Source organism: Mustela putorius, unplaced genomic scaffold (assembly GCF_011764305.1).
Source record: "Mustela putorius furo isolate JIRA1106 unplaced genomic scaffold, ASM1176430v1.1 tig00001130_pilon_pilon_pilon, whole genome shotgun sequence".
Taxonomy (NCBI): Eukaryota; Metazoa; Chordata; class Mammalia; order Carnivora; family Mustelidae; genus Mustela; species Mustela putorius.
In genome coordinates this window covers 2687695-2696799 of record NW_025421584.1, presented here as the reverse complement: position 1 = coordinate 2696799, position 9105 = coordinate 2687695, and positions in this window count along the sequence as shown.

The window sequence follows — 9105 nt, the reverse complement described above, 5'->3', positions numbered from 1 at the left end:
TACCCCTCAGTGGACCCACACGATTCAGACCCGCACTGTTCAGGGGTCACCTGCATAACTCACGCTTAGCATATTTAGACCAACAGTGCGGGGGTGGTGGGGGGCGTCAGTTTAGCCTTTGTCATGACTTTGAGCCTTGCCTTGGGCTCCATGCTGGATGTGGAGGCTACTTAAAAAAAAAAGAAAAAAAAAGGGCACCTGGGTGGCTCCGTGGGTTAAAGCCTTTGCCTTCAGCTCAGGTCATGAGCCCAGCGTCCTGGGATCGAGTCCCCTGTCGGGACTCAGCAGGGAGCCTACTTCCTCCTCTCTCTCTGCCTGCCTCTCTCTGCCTACTTGTGATCTCTGTCAAATAAATAAGTAAAATAAAATAAAATAATAAAATAAAATTAAAAAGAAAAGATTACATTCAACAATGGAAGTAAAAGTCTGGTCCAAACTAACAAAAGGGATCCACACTGACATGCGGTTATGAAACAAGAGAATAGTGTTTCCTTATTATATGTAAGTGAAGTTCTCAAAGCACCACATACACAGTAAGAAAACAAAATCAGAGGCTCATGGGGTGTTGAAAGCTCCTTGTGTGTTTCTGACAAATGTTTCGGCATTTTCTTTCTTTCTTTCTTTTTAAAGATTTTATTTATTTATTTGGCAGAGAAAGAGAGATCACAAGTAGGCAGAGAGGCAGGGAGAGGGGAGAGCCTGCTGCGGGCTTGATCCCAGGACCTGAGATCATGACCTGAGCTGAAGGCAGAGGCTTAACCCACTGAGCCACCCAGGTGCCCCTGTTTCAGCATTTTCTTATCTGAATATCAATCTCTCCGTGGAAAGGTGAAGAGCACGGAAGGCCGCTCGTTTCTGCGCGTGGCCTGCGGTAATCTGCCTGGGCTGCGGTAACCGCACGCCTCAGACTGGGTGGTTTTAACCGCAGAGGTGTTATTTTGTACGATCCAGAGGCTGGATGTTGGAGATGGGGGGTGGGGGAGGTGGGCAGCAGGGCTGGGTTCTTGGCGAGGGCCTTCTCCCTGGATTGCTGACCGCCACCTTCCCGCTGTACTGCCCACAGCACATACCACATTCTGGGCTCTTCTTCTTGTGAGGACACTAATTCCACCTTGGGCCCCACCCCCACGACCACATCTAAACCTACTATCCCCCAAAGTCTTCTTTCCAAATACCACCACGCTGGGGGGTTGGGGCTTCAACATATCAGTTTCGAGGGCGCACAATCCGGTCCACATCACAAGCCCCAGCCCTTCTTCATGTGGAGGACCACGCTACCAATGTGACATCCAGAATCGGTGATCACAGGACCCTTCGCGCAGAGAAAGCGGGTGCATCCTGCCTTGTCTCTGACCACGGGCGGTCTTTGGATTTGGTTTACTAATTCTTACTTTGCCCACGAAATTGTTGTCTGCCTTTCCTTCCTGTCATCCACAGCTGATCAATACGACCAGTGAGACAAAACAAGAGAAGCCCCATCATCTTTAAAATAATTTAGAAATGAATCCATCTAGAGCCGCCCACATAGTTTTGCTGGGTTAGAGCACCCCCATGTGTTTGCAAAGGGAACTACCTACAGAAAAATCGACCTTAGAAAAATTATCATCGCCTCGAATCAATGATCCATAATAATTTTTTTGGTCTTTGTGCACAGTGAGCACCTACAGCTGAAGCCTCATGGTGGCAGATATAAAGAAGATTGGAACATGAATCTTGCCCTTCAGAAGCTCACGGTGTAGTAGAACATCAGCCACAGAGAAAGAAACTCGAAAGGAAAGGCAGAACGTGACAAATCTCTTTAACGGCCACAGAGAAAGTGCTATGGAGGCCCAGAAGAAGGGAAACTTCCTTCCAGCTGTGGGTGTCTGAAAGGCTTCATGGGAGACATGACATTTGATACCCCTGGAGGACTGGGTATAATTTAGGGACTGTCATTACTTCACCCGTGAGATATTGTAAGTCGTGGGGAAATAAAGACCTCAAGGCAGACACCTGTAGAAAGAACAGTCTGGAGTTTTAGGCTACTGGAGTGTGCATTTGTGAAGGGTCATGACATGAATTAAGATCCAGCAAACTTGGGATTCTCTGGGTGATGGAGTAGGAAGGAGCCAACGAAGGCTTATGAGCACAGGAGAGATGCTCATCTCGTCTTTGATTTACCCAACAATCTCATTCAACCAATGTTAGTGTGTTGATCTGTGCCACGCACCAGTGTCCGGTATACAGAAGTAATGCAAGCGTACGCGGGCTCTGCTCTCACACAGCTTATGGCAGAGAGAGGATAAAGAAGTATTCGCCCAAGAAATACTTGACTCAAGATACTGATAAGGCAGAAAAAGGAGAACAGGAACTTACGAGAGAATAAGGAAGGGCTGGGGACTTCACTGAGACGCCGTGTCAATGACAATGACATTAGAACTGAGATCTGAAGGACATGGGGAGGTGTCAGCCAGGTGCCTTCCATGCCTTTGTAAAGGCCCTGAAGGAGCCAGGGGTCTGCTGAGCTCAGGAGACTGGGAACAGGCTGATGTGAGTGGAGGTCACAGCAGAGGAGGAAGGCAGCAGAAGGCAGCAGAGGGAAGTGGGCACGAGCCTGTGCTGACCTTGTAAGTCATGGCAATGAACTTGAGTTTTAAGTGCCCTGAAAATCCAAGGAGAACTTGACCACATGGGCAGGTATAAACACCTAGTCTGGTATAATGCGAAGAACGTACCAGAAGCAGGGGCATGGGCAGCTCTGGAACATCAGTGGCAAGATCCCTGCAGTTGCCAGTGGTGACTGCGTCAAAGCAGCTGTCAGTGGGGGTGGAGAGGAGGCTCCCAGAAGGCTGGTCTGGCCCCAGTATAGACTTCGAGGGGAAAGGCTAGAAACAGGGAGGCCCCTGCGAGTGTCTTCATGGGGGATGGGAGTGGAGCATGAGAGGGGAGGGTGGTCAGTGTGGAGTTTGGAAAAACCCTACCCAGACTTCCAAGGTGGGGAACCCCCAGCCTAGGGGGAAAACAAGGTAAGAAAGGCCTTCAGGGAGACATGAAAGCTTTGAGACTGTGCGGAAGTAAAAGGAAGCAATGGGACGGAATGGGGACAGAGGGTGAGTCTGAACGGGACCGCGCGGCACGGAAGCGAGGATGACACCAACCAGACACATCCAAGAAGGGGTGAGGAATGAGGTGGTTTCAGGGATTATGACTCTCTAACCTCTGACCAAGCTAAGAGTCCCTTGGGGAATGTGAGAAAACACACCTTTTGGGCGTTCAGGGGTGCAGCGGAAGGACTGTGAGAGCATCACCGTGGGGAGGGTCAGGCAGAAAGAGAAAGACAGCGGGAAGGCAACTAAGAGAGAAACAGAAGCCCCAGTGGAAATCACCTAAAATAACAGCCACCTACTTTGAAACTGTATTACATTGTTACAGAAAAACAATAGCAGCTAAGCCTTTAGGGAACTTCCCAAGCTCATATTACATCCCCAGGTGCCTAAATCCATTACATAGGTATCATTTAACATAAAATTAGCTCCAAGTCACATAGCATTTACTGGTGAAGCCAGGATCTGAACCCAGGCTGCGTGGCTCCCTGGTCCAGGCTCATCTACAACACTCTACGCCGCTTTTCCTGTGGTAGAATACGCAGCTTCTGGCGTAAGATCAGCGCTCAGGGCAAAACACGGAGTCATCCCGGACTCCTCTCCCTCCCTCGCACCCACACTGACCCATCAGCACGTCCCGCCCGCTCGACCTTCAAAACATACCCAGACTCTACTGCTCACTTGCGTCACCCCGGGCACCCAGTGCAGGACCACCTCCTCTCCTGCGGATTGGGGCCACCTCCTTCCAGCTCGTGCCTGCCTGCCTTGCTCTGCGAGAAAAAGCCAAGGGTTCACTGCCACCTAAATCAAGGCCACCTCTGCTTCTGCCTCTACCGTCCCACAAGCCTTCATGCCCCTCCCCCGCCCCCAGCCTCAATGCTTGTCACCGCCCCCTGATACTTGCAAGACTCACTGCCTCACTCCTGCTCCTGTCTGGTCCCCACTCCAACAGCATCTTGACAAGGGTTCCCTGACTCTCCCCCTGCCTTATAATAAAATAGCAGCCTCTCCCCCTGCCCTTGCCCTGCGGTGTCCTTCCTCGTGGCATCCGTCAGCATCGGACACGCTGCCCACAGATCTGTTTCTGTTCTGCTCCCCGCACTAGACTTCAAGCCCTCTGGGAGTAAGGACTTGGATTGGTCTCCATGGCATCTAGATCATCACCTAGCACACAGTCTGCTCAATGAGTATTTTGTGAAAGGATGAAAATCTTGTTTCCTCCACTTTACAGATGAGGAGGCAAGCTCCTTGGTGAATGGCTCCCGACCATCAAACCAGTGAGGGAGTAACTACCAAAAAAGGAAACTTGTCCCTCCCCACCTGCCTCCAGCAACCAAGCAAGAAACTACTTCCAGTCCAGCCCAAGCCCCCTCCTTCCCACTCCCTCCACCAGCACCTTAATCCCCGGCTGGGGCTGTCTGAAATTTCAGGCAATAGACCACTCGGCACAGTGGCCCGTATGTGCTTCTAGCTGGACGTTCACCTGTCCGATGCCGGGACAGCTGTTACTCTCTCCGTGTGGCGGGACTGGAATTACTGGGAAGTGTGGTGAAAGGCAGGAGGCACCTAAGACGGGACCAGGACTTGCCCTCCCCGAGGCTGGCTTCGCTCTGGGGTCTCGTGGCCCTTCCTCGGCAGGGACCCCCGAATGGGGAAGAGCGGCCAGGCTCTCCAGCCTGCAGCCTCCACCTGGCTGTCTTTCTCTAGCATCATTTAATGGATCCGATGTTGACTGTTCCTCTCCCAAATGCCCTCGTCTCCTCCAGCAAGGGGCTATCAGTGTGCCATAAGGATCCTTTCGCTTAGCAAGCTCATTCAAGCCCCGATGTCCAGCCCCAATGCGGTGCGACACATGCGCCTCCGGTAGCCCACACCTCTCCCCTCATCCCTCCTCGGGGCTTATGGACCTTGTCTGGTTTAAGGCAAGACTTTGTGCAAAGTGGGGATAAAAGGAACTTAATTTCATCCATGCACTCCTGCTCCCTCCCTGCCCCCGTTTAGTTTCTAAATTAATTATCACCCAACTGGAGGTTATGGCTTTGTCCGCAAAGAAGTTTCAGGTTTGCAAAGGCATTAGGATAATGACCAGTGGATTTTAAATAAAATATAAAATGATAGAATCGGGGCATTGAAAAGCATCTGCAGCTGAGAACCAAGGGAAGTCTGAAATATTTCTGGTTTGGGAGGACTGACCTCCCAAATGGCTTTGGGGGGAGGGACAGATGTGAGGAGAATCAGAGGTCTGAGGGGGCAGCCAGACCTGTGGAATCAGCCTGGTGCCAGAGGGACCGCCAGTGAAACTCAGCCCCACTTTCTCACTGTACCTCTGAACTGTGTCATTACAGCGCCTGCCTTAGAAGGGCCCGAAATCAATAAAAAGAAGTTCAAAAAACCACTCCATAAGCAGCAGAAAATCTGCCCTTCACTCTTCTTTCTCTGCACGCGGAGGAGTTCTAAATCTTCCTTCCTTCCCACATCAAGCCTGAGATACCAGGCTCCTGAGAACTGTCTTTAATTCGGCATTATTTCCGCAACGTTTCTGCCAAGCATCTGTGGGTCTTTAAAGGGAACGTGAAAAGGTAGCAAAGACACAGCTATACAGCGAAGCTATACAGCACGTGGCACCGAGAAGGGGCACATAAATCAGAGCCAGAGAGAAGCCTGCGAGCAATCTGAAAATCAAATTGTGTCAGGGAGAAGGTCCGTGTGGAAAATAGATTAGACGGGCGCTGAACAAGGGAGAAGAAAGACAGGCGGCCCCTCCGAAATGAATGAGAGGCAGAGGAGGCCTGGAGAAAGGGCCGGAAGGAAAAGACCGTTGGCCATCTTAAAGCCAGGGAGGAGGGGTTCTGCAGTGGTTCGAGTCCCGCTTGGACCCTGCGAAGGCCGTCCATCTCCACTGTCCTGTGTTGCTTTGCCACTGTCCAGCCAGAGCAACAGGCTCTGAAGGAAAAGACAGAACAGAGGCAGGAAAGGGAGGGGAGAGCAGGCACTGGGACTGAGATGAGTGCAGAAACCTCCACCGCAGCCTATCCTGCTGGTGACCTCCAGCTCCAGCCCCAACTTTGCACCCACGGTCCTGAGCACAGGGGCCGCTGGCCAGCCCTCTCGGAACCGGATTGCGACAGCTGCCTCACCAGTCACCCTCAGAGGGCAGATGGGGAGCAACAAACACAGGCACTGGGCCGATGGGGGGCCTCTCAAAAGAGCCACTATTATTATTATTATTAAATAAAATGTAGAAGTACTGGATGCTGTCTCTGGAAACTTCCATTTTTGTCTGTGATTTGCAGGTTCTGCAGGCTCTCCTTGCCCCTTCTTTTTCTCAAAACCGTAAACTCCAGATTTCTCTTCTATTCCAACCCCTGTGCTGGGATACAGCAGTCTCTCCATCTCCCAACCAAAGTCCCATCTGCCAGCAAAACGAATCTTGCTCAGCCAGTGGGAAATGTCTTCCAGGGGCGGACTTTGGCTCCTGGTGGTGATCATTCTGCTCTTGCTTTGTGATCCTGCACGACTCGCCTTTCTGCAGGATGTGGCATGACCAAAGGGATGGATTCGAGTCCCAGTGCGCAAAGTCAGTGCTCTAGATTTCTAACTTCATTTTGTATGTCAGCTTAATTTCTATGTCAGATCTCCATTCTGCCTGGAGGCAGAAACTTAACGTAAGCCAATTCAGAATTCTAGCACCAGTTCCTGAATCATAAGCCTAAGTTAGTTAACCACACTGAACCAGGGCTCTGTGCTTGGGAGATCATGGTAGTCATTAGGCAGTCATTGCTGGAGAAGATTCTGGCTCTGCGCTTCCAAACTCACAGCAGGACTGCACTTTCCTACAAGCTAAGTGTGGCCACGTGGCTTGCTTTGGCAAATGGAACATAAGGGCAAGTGTCAGTTCCAGAAGGAAGGTTTAAATACCAGTTCCCGCTTTTCCTCATTCTTTCCCCACCCTCTGCCACAGAGACTGGCAACTTTCCAGATAAACACTGCTCCAGTAGGTCCCGGGAGGCCCAGGACAGTGCTGACCCAGCACAGCGCTTTCCCCTGATCTCCAGTCAACCTGAAGTGCAAGTGAGAAATGAGTCCGTTGTTTCAGCCACTTAGACCTGTTTTTGTTATTCCTGTTAACCTGGGTATATTCTAGCTTACCTGAAGGGTACGGGTGATGGCATCCATCTGGGATGGCCTCATTCGCTCTTCAACTTGGCAATCCATACTTCCTGAGCCATCCTCCATCCCCCACTCAGGATCTCCTGGTGTCCTGACCTTTGTCATCTGTTTCTGAGACCCTCTCCAAGGACAGAAACCCACCTGTTGTCACAGCATCACACTGGGCCATGGGGAGTTCTATGGGAGGTGTTCAGGCCCATCGGCTCAGACATTTCATGGCATCTCAAGTCTCATGACTTCCCCGGGGTTCTATCAAGGAAATAGAGCACGCCTGCCTCTGCCCCAGCTAGGGCTTCTCACCATTCCCACTTCTTCTCCAGGAGCCTTAGACCCAACACTTTCCCCAAATCCTATAACAGCTGCTGCTTCTGGCTTTTCCCACCAGCCCCACTGCCCTATCTTTGCCCCCAAACCCAGAGAACTTAAATCTAGCCTCAGGCTGGAGACCTCATTCTTACTCACGAGTACTACCTTCCCAAATCTATTATGTCTGTTTGGTGTTCCTTCCAACACCCAAGGGTCACAATCTGCGAGCCAAAATTTGCCCCGTGTTTGTCTCTGAGTTCTGCCAGACCCCCTGTTCCTTTGAGACAATGAATGAGGAATACTCCAGCTCCCTTCATGGAGCAGGGACCAAGGGTCAGGGAAACGGAGCAGCTGTGGTGGTGCAGGAGGTCCCAGTGGATATTTCAGAATACTCTTCTGTACATAAGTGTTCTGTCCAATGATGAGGCTGAGAATTAACCCAAGTGTGTGACTATTTGAAGCCAACATGCACCCCCAACAAAACCATTTGACTACGTCTTTGTATAATTGTGATCCTTGCAAAACTTCTCAGTGTACAGGATGTGGAGGGTCCTGGGCACAGTGTCTCTCCTAGAGACTGTAAGCCCCTTGAGTGTCCTGCCAATCTCCAGACTTGGATCCGTTGTGCACCTGGAGCATGGACAAAACAGGCTGGCCTGTGAGCAGGGGCCACATGTCACAGTGGGAAGCAGAGAAGTGGTGTGATCAGATAGATTTTGTTTCTTTTGTTGCTTTTTTAAAATAAAGATTCAATTAACTTATTTGTCAGAGAGAGAGTGCACAAGCAGAGGGAGAAGCAGGCTCCCCACTGAGCCGGGATCCCGATATGGGACTCAGTCCCAGGATCACCAGATCATGACCCGAGTTGAAGGCAGACCCTCAACTGACAGAGCCACCCAGGCGTCCTGATCAGACATATTTCTTTCTCTCTCTCTTTTTCTTTAAGATTTTATCTATTTATTTGACAGACAGAGATCACAAGTAGGCAGAGAGGTGGACAGAGAGAGGAGGAAGCAGGGTCCCCGCTGAGCAGAGAGCCCAATGTGGGGCTGGATCCCTGGACCCTGAGATCATGACCTGAGCCGAAGGCAGAGGCTTAACCCACTGAGCCACCCAGGCGCCCCGCCCCCCATCAGACATATTTCAAAAAGATGCTTTTGTTGACTAAAATACTTGAAACAGGACAGCAGTGGAAGATACAAGTTTGTGTCCTGAGACCAGAGCAACTCCTGCCGAGGGTATCTACTATTGAAAATGAGCATGTAGTCAATAAAAATAAAGTATTTAAGAAAAAATTTTAAAACCTCCAAACTTTGAGAGTTTAGCTAACACATGACAATGGAATATTCTTATTATACTTAAGCTTTCCGCGACAGGAAATTCTCTGTCTCCTGTAGGGCCAGCCGATTAGATCCCAAGAAGGAGCTCCCTTTCCCTCCCGGGTGCATCTGAAACACCCGAGAGATAGATGGAGGGTTTTCGAGGAGAGGACACGAAGTCCTTCAAAAGTCAACGCCGGTGTGGAATGCACCTCCCTTTGGGACCT